Raw genomic sequence first — 6,585 nt, 5'->3', positions numbered from 1 at the left:
TGACACTTTTCGCATTTTCAGGTCGTCATGCAGGATTGTGTGCACAGAACCCACAGAAATGCCAACTCTGGAGGCGATCTGTTCAACAGTCATTCGGCGATCCCCCAAAACAATTCTCTCCACTTTCTCGATCATGTCGTCAGACCGGTTTGTGCGAGCCCGAGGTTGTATCGGTTTGTTGTCACCCGATGTTCTGCCTTCATTTAACTGTCACACCCACGAACGCACTTTCGACACATCCATAACTCCATCACCACATGTCTCCTTCAACTGTCGATGAATTTCAATTGGTTTCACACCACGCAAATTCAGAAAACGAATGATTGCACGCTGTTCAAGTAAGAAAAACGTCGCCATTTTAAGTATTTAAAACAGTTCTCATTCTCGCCGCTGGCGGTAAAATTCCATCTGCCGTAAGGTGCTGCCATCTCTGGGACGTATTGACAATGAACGAGACCTCATTTTAAAACAATGTGCATGTTTCTATCTCTTTCCAGTCCGGAGAAAAAAAATCGGAGGTCTTAGAACTTGAATGCACCTCGTAGTGTTGTGTCTGCTTATGAAAATGTAAAATTACTTTTAAGTTGGATTAATGAAAATAGATGAATTTTTTACCCAGGATCAGTGTTTTCCTTTCTTTCTATCTAGCTCCCACTTACATAATATGTAGCTTTGCCCATGTCCTACGTCTGTGGCTTTTCTCAAGCCCAGGTGATATGATTTCAGATATATTTGCTATATGTCTTTGGAAGCGGACACGATCACACGCCGCCTGTTCCCAAAAATCTATAAGTGCAGCACGATAGGCGAAATCCCATGCAACCATTACATATATTTTGTTTTCCTACATCTTAAACAGCACTTCTTTCTTATTTATTTCCTCGTCCTCTGCACTCATGTTCAACTGTTCTTCACAATATGTGCAGTGCTACAGACACTACGTTCAAGGTGTAGTCTGTATAAATTTCAGGTAAGTGTAAGTGTGACCATTCTTATAAAACGGACGTCTGCAATGCGCATTGTAAGAAAAATATATATTTGCCTAATTAAAAATGATAATAAGAGTTTTTTGTGAAATAACAACAAAGAAGTATAGTAACAAATTTCATTTGTTCATTTTTCATAAATATAAATGTTAAATTTGATTTACAATTCCAGTGATGCAATTTTTCGTTACAATTTTAGTTATGCCATCTGATTCACAATTTCAGCAGAAATACTCTTAATCCACGGTTAAATTGTTTTTACAATAGTCGAAAACTAGCACAGATATACTTTTTAACGCTATTAGGGAATTTCAGGGAGATAAATTAAATCCACAGTCCACCTAGCAATTTCACAATTTACAGTTGACGAAGTAGCACTCACAGTTTACAGTTGACACAGTAGCTCTTTCACAGTTTACAATTAACGCATTAGTACCGACTGAGTGAATTTATTGTTTATAATTAACACAATAGCACTTTCACAGTTTACGATGGACGGGAAACTATATCTGCACTAAAAATTAATCTGACTAGATTACTAACAGCGAGTGAAACTTAAGAACTAGAAACAATTTACAAATGTGCAAGGTTGTGATTTTTTTCGTCGTTAGCGCAACGATGACGATTTGTTTGACACATGCTAACATTCGTGTTGTATATAAATATTTATAGGTGCACACGGTAGAAGTACATACATATTTACACACACACACACACACACACACACACACACACAATGATGAACGTGTCATACTATTCCAGGTACATACAATATTTAAATTCTCTCTCTCTCTCTCTCTCTCTCTCTCTCTCTTTCTCTAGCTCTCTCTCTCTATTTTAATCAAAGTCCCCTACACGCCCACTCTCATCAAGAGAGTAGTGCGAGTACAGGTGAGTTTCAGTCTCGTCCTCGCAAAATGACCCGCTTATCTTCATGAGGCGACAGGCCAACTTTAGACTGCAGCACAGTGTACACCTCATGTCCTCGAGACCGAATACTGGTTTTCTGCACCATGTGTAGCGGAAACAATGGAGCACGGCAATGTGAACACCGCCATACAGGCACTGCAAATAATCTTCGATTCCGGGGATCCCTGATGCCCTTTGCCCACCTATGGGTGTCACCTTCCAATGTGCGACAAGCATACATCTTGCAACGTAGACCTACAAATTCCACAATCGGAGACCCGTCTGCCTCGTCCTTCATTAGACCAATAACTTGCCGGCCGCTGTGGGCGAGCGGTTCTAGGCGCTTCAGTTCGGAACCGCGCTGCTGCTACGGTCGCGGGTTCGAATCCTGCCTCGGGCATGGATGTGTGTGATGTCCTTAGTTTAGTTAGGTTTAAGTAGTTCTAAGTCTAGGGGACTGATGACCTCAGATGTTAAGTCCCATAGTGCTTAGGGCCATTTGAACCATTTGAACCACTAACCTTCTTGTTCTGCGGAACAATATCGTAAGAATGATCGGCTGTGTATGAGGACGTGTCGAATTCTTCACTATAGTACCTCATTACTTCATACGGATCACAGTTCTTCAGCCAATACAGAAAGCTATCTGTATTGGCTCATATGGAAAGCTATCTGTATTCATATAACGTAACTTCGGATCCACAAAATCAGTGTTCGCAAACTCATAGTGGAATTGGTACAAGTGGAGTTTTGATAGATCTATTATGCACATCCCCACAGAGGTAGGTTTCATGAACGCTACTGCAACCTTCACCATCTCCACAGCAACAAAGTTCTTATTGAAAATAGTAACCCGCTTAAAATTTAGCTGGCTATACATTTCCTCACGCCATAACGCCCATCCCATTCGGTTCTAGTAACACTCTCAGTGTTTTCTCATATTTTCCATTGTTTTGCCGAAAATTTCATTATATATTAATTTTAAAAAATCTATATTAAAGTCACATGTTGCAGAAGCCCTCTTTGCTGTACTCAGATCAATGTACTCCTTCAATCAGGGAACTGCTTGAAGGAGATAACCCAGGTGATTCTATCCACCTTCATCCACAAACTGAGACACTGCTGGAGATTAAGGTAGTGAATGATGTATCTTTGCTCATTCTCCGGAGTTGTCAACACTCTACAGAACTAGTTGCTGTGGACATAGCGGCAAGACTCTGTGCACATCATGCAAATTAATAAGGGGTGAGAGGTCTGTCTGAACAACATACCCAATATCAGAATCAGCAGCAACACGTCGGATTTATCCACCTAATCCTTCGCATTCAGGCTCGGACAGCCATCGAATTTCGCCAGTCGGCAGCGATCGAAACACGCCAGTCGGCAGCGAGTGTTGCGTGGCATGGCCTATAAGTTACGATGCAACAAGAATCGAGGAATGTGTCGAGCCTCGCACCCATCCGTGGGTTATTCGCCTTGGCGTGCCTATGAACATATTGGCAAAGTCCATCAAGGATCCTGCGCTCAAAGAAAAGAAGCATATCAACATTGGTCAACAGTTCGACGCTGTGCTTCGTTTTCTTGAGCATAACGCCACAGGACAACCCAGGTATCCGGCCAGTGTGGGCGAGTGGTTCTAGGAGCTTCAGTTCGGAACCGCGCGACCGCTACGGTCGCAGGTTCGAATCCTGCCTCGGGCATGAGTGTGTGTGATGTCCTTAGGTTAGTTAGGTTTAAGTAGTTCTAAGTTGTAGGGGACTGATGACCTCAGATGTTAAGTCCCATAGTGCTCAGAGCCATTTGAACCATTTGATCAACCCAGGTGCTGTGCAATAAAAGGTGGTGTCTGTGGTGTCACCGCCAGACACCACACTTGCTAGGTGGTAGCTTAAATCGGCCGCGGTCCATGTAGTACATGTCGGACCCGCGTGTCGCCACTGTAATCGCAGACCTAGCGCCACCACCAAGGCAGGTCTCGTGATACGAGAGTGGACTCGACCCCAGTTGTACGCGAACCTAGCTATCGCCCAGTTGTACGCGAACCTAGCTATCGCCCAGTTGTATGAAGCCTTTCTCTCTCATTAGCCGAGAGACAGAATAGCCATCAGCTAAGTTAATGGCTACGAACTAGCAAGGAGCCAGTTGTATCAGTGCCTATAGCTTACAAGTATTCAAGAGAGATGTATTCCAAGGCCTCAATAAAAGATAAGTAATAAGCATCTACATACTTTTCTTCTTATTCATTTATAAGTTCTCATGTTCCAGACTTCACGCCCGTCTGCTGTATGCCGTGCACTATCGGCTACCGCGTAGTCAAGCTTTCTTTTTCAGCAATCCACATCACGGTGTCGGTCCAGCTACCGACACTACAATTATTGGCGACGAGGGAAAAGGACCTTTTTCTGATTGCTTACATTTATTTCTGATTGCTTACATTTATTTGTGTCATGGCTTCGCCACATTCTCCAGATGTACTGTCCGAATTTTATCGCTTGCAGACTCAGCAGACGCAGGCGTTACTGGATGCCCTTGGACAGCTCGTCCAGGGTCAACGTACCATTCAAACCGATGCGGCCGCCGCCGCTTCTTCGCTACCGCTGCCACTGAACGCTGTTGCACCTCCCTTTCGACCATACGTGGCAGCCGATGAGACGTGGCAAGAGTGGTCTCGTCAGTTCGCATTCCACCTTGCGGCCTACAGAATTCAAGGTAATGAGCGGCAGCCGTTTTTGCTTTCTTGTGTCGGTGTGTCCACATACCGTGTGATAGTGAAATTGTTTCCCCGCCGCGACGTAGCAACTTTGTCATACGAGGAAATTTTGTCTGCATTAGATGCCTATTTCAAAGAAACAGTTAATGTGGTTGCAAAACGGTATACGTTTTTTCGTACAAAACGTACGGCCGGTCAAACTAATAGGGAGTGGGTAGCAACATTGCAAGGACTTACTAGGGACTGTGCCTTTGAATGTGACTGTGGTCTTTCTTATTCAGATACAATGGTGCGTGATGCAATTGCACAGAACGTTTCTGATGTTCGCATACGGGAGCAAATTTTGAAACTAGTTAATCCCTCCCTTCAACAAGTGATAGACATATTGGATAGACAGGACACACTGGACTGTGCTCAGGAATCTTTTGAAACTTCGCCAGCCGTGTGTAACATTAACCGGCCCGCTGGACGCGCTGCGCGGCCCGGTAACCGGGCCTCGCGCACGGACACACAGCGACCGCCGCGTGCTAAGCCCGGTGTGCCGCGCCGGCCCACAAATGCAGTGAAATCATGCCCGCGGTGTGCTACTAGACATTCGCGTGAACATTGCCCGTCACGCCAAGCTATTTGCTTTTTCTGCAATAAGAAAGGACATGTTCAAAGTGTTTGCCAGAAAAAGCTCAGATCAGACAATCACAATCATTCCAGGCCCTTTGCTTCGCGCCGGAATCGAACCCAGGACACTCCGGCTCGTGGACCTTCGCCTATGGACATTCATGTCGTTAATTCCACTTCGTCCAGTGACAATTTCTCTAACAGTAACTGTGTTCGTCCCACAAAAACTGTGCGTCGACGTCGCCGGAAATCACGTCAATTAGCAAGTGATTCTGTACCAGTGTCTGTTCCAATTGCACAAAACAGTCGCTCTTGTCGTCAGCAGGACAATAAACTTTTTGTGGACTTAGACTTTGAAGGCAAAGTGATACCATTCCAGCTCGATACCGGAGCTGCAGTTTCATTGCTCAATCACGACACATACAAACAACTGGGCGCACCTCCGTTGCGTGCCGCAAATGTTAAGCTAACTACATATTCCGGGCAGAAAATTCCTGTGTTAGGACAGTGCAGCCTTCTTGCAACATTCAAGGGACAAACAAAACTTGTGTCATTTTACGTTCTTCGTTCTTCTTCTGCAGTGAACTTATTTGGTCTAGATTTATTTAAGTTGTTTAACATGTCTATTGTAAATCAGGTCCTATCAGTGAATCAGACTGTGCCTACAGACAGTGTTTCTCGGCTGTGTGACGAATTTGCAGACATTTTTGCACCGGGCTTAGGTTGCGCTAAAAACTATGAAGCACATTTAGAACTGAAGGTAAACGCGCAACCGAAATTTTTCAGGGCGCGCAATGTTCCCCACGCATTGCGTGATGAGGTCGCAAGAACGTTACACGATCTCGAATCACAGGGTGTAATTGAACGTGTGCAAGCTTCTCTCTGGGCCTCACCCTTAGTAATTTTGCCAAAACCTTCCGGAAAATTGAGACTTTGCGTGGACTTCAAGGCCACAGTGAATCCACAGCTAGTGACTGCTACTTTTCCTTTGCCCCGCCCGGAAGATCTTTTGCTAAACTGTGCCCGGGAAAATATTTTTCAAAGTTGGACCTAGCCGATGCGTACTTGCAAATACCGGTGGACGACGAATCCCAGCGCGTATTGGTGGTTAACACGCATCTTGGATTGTACCGCTTCAAAAGACTGCCATTCGGGTGTGCATCCGCCCCTGCCTTGTTTCAGCAATATTTACAAACTATTTGTGCGTCGGTCCCTACTGCAGCAAACTATCTGGACGATATAGTGATCTCCGGACAGACAGAAGAAGATCATCTTGCGAATTTACGAACATTATTTCAGGTCTTGCGGCAAAATGGTCTTCGCTTGAGGAAGGACAAATGTGTGTTTTTTGCTCGTGACTTACCA

The sequence above is a fragment of the Schistocerca piceifrons genome, chromosome X (genome assembly GCF_021461385.2).
Source record: "Schistocerca piceifrons isolate TAMUIC-IGC-003096 chromosome X, iqSchPice1.1, whole genome shotgun sequence".
NCBI lineage: Eukaryota > Metazoa > Arthropoda > Insecta > Orthoptera > Acrididae > Schistocerca > Schistocerca piceifrons.
The sequence above is the reverse complement of the archived record's forward strand: the minus strand, read 5'-3'. Positions refer to the sequence as shown.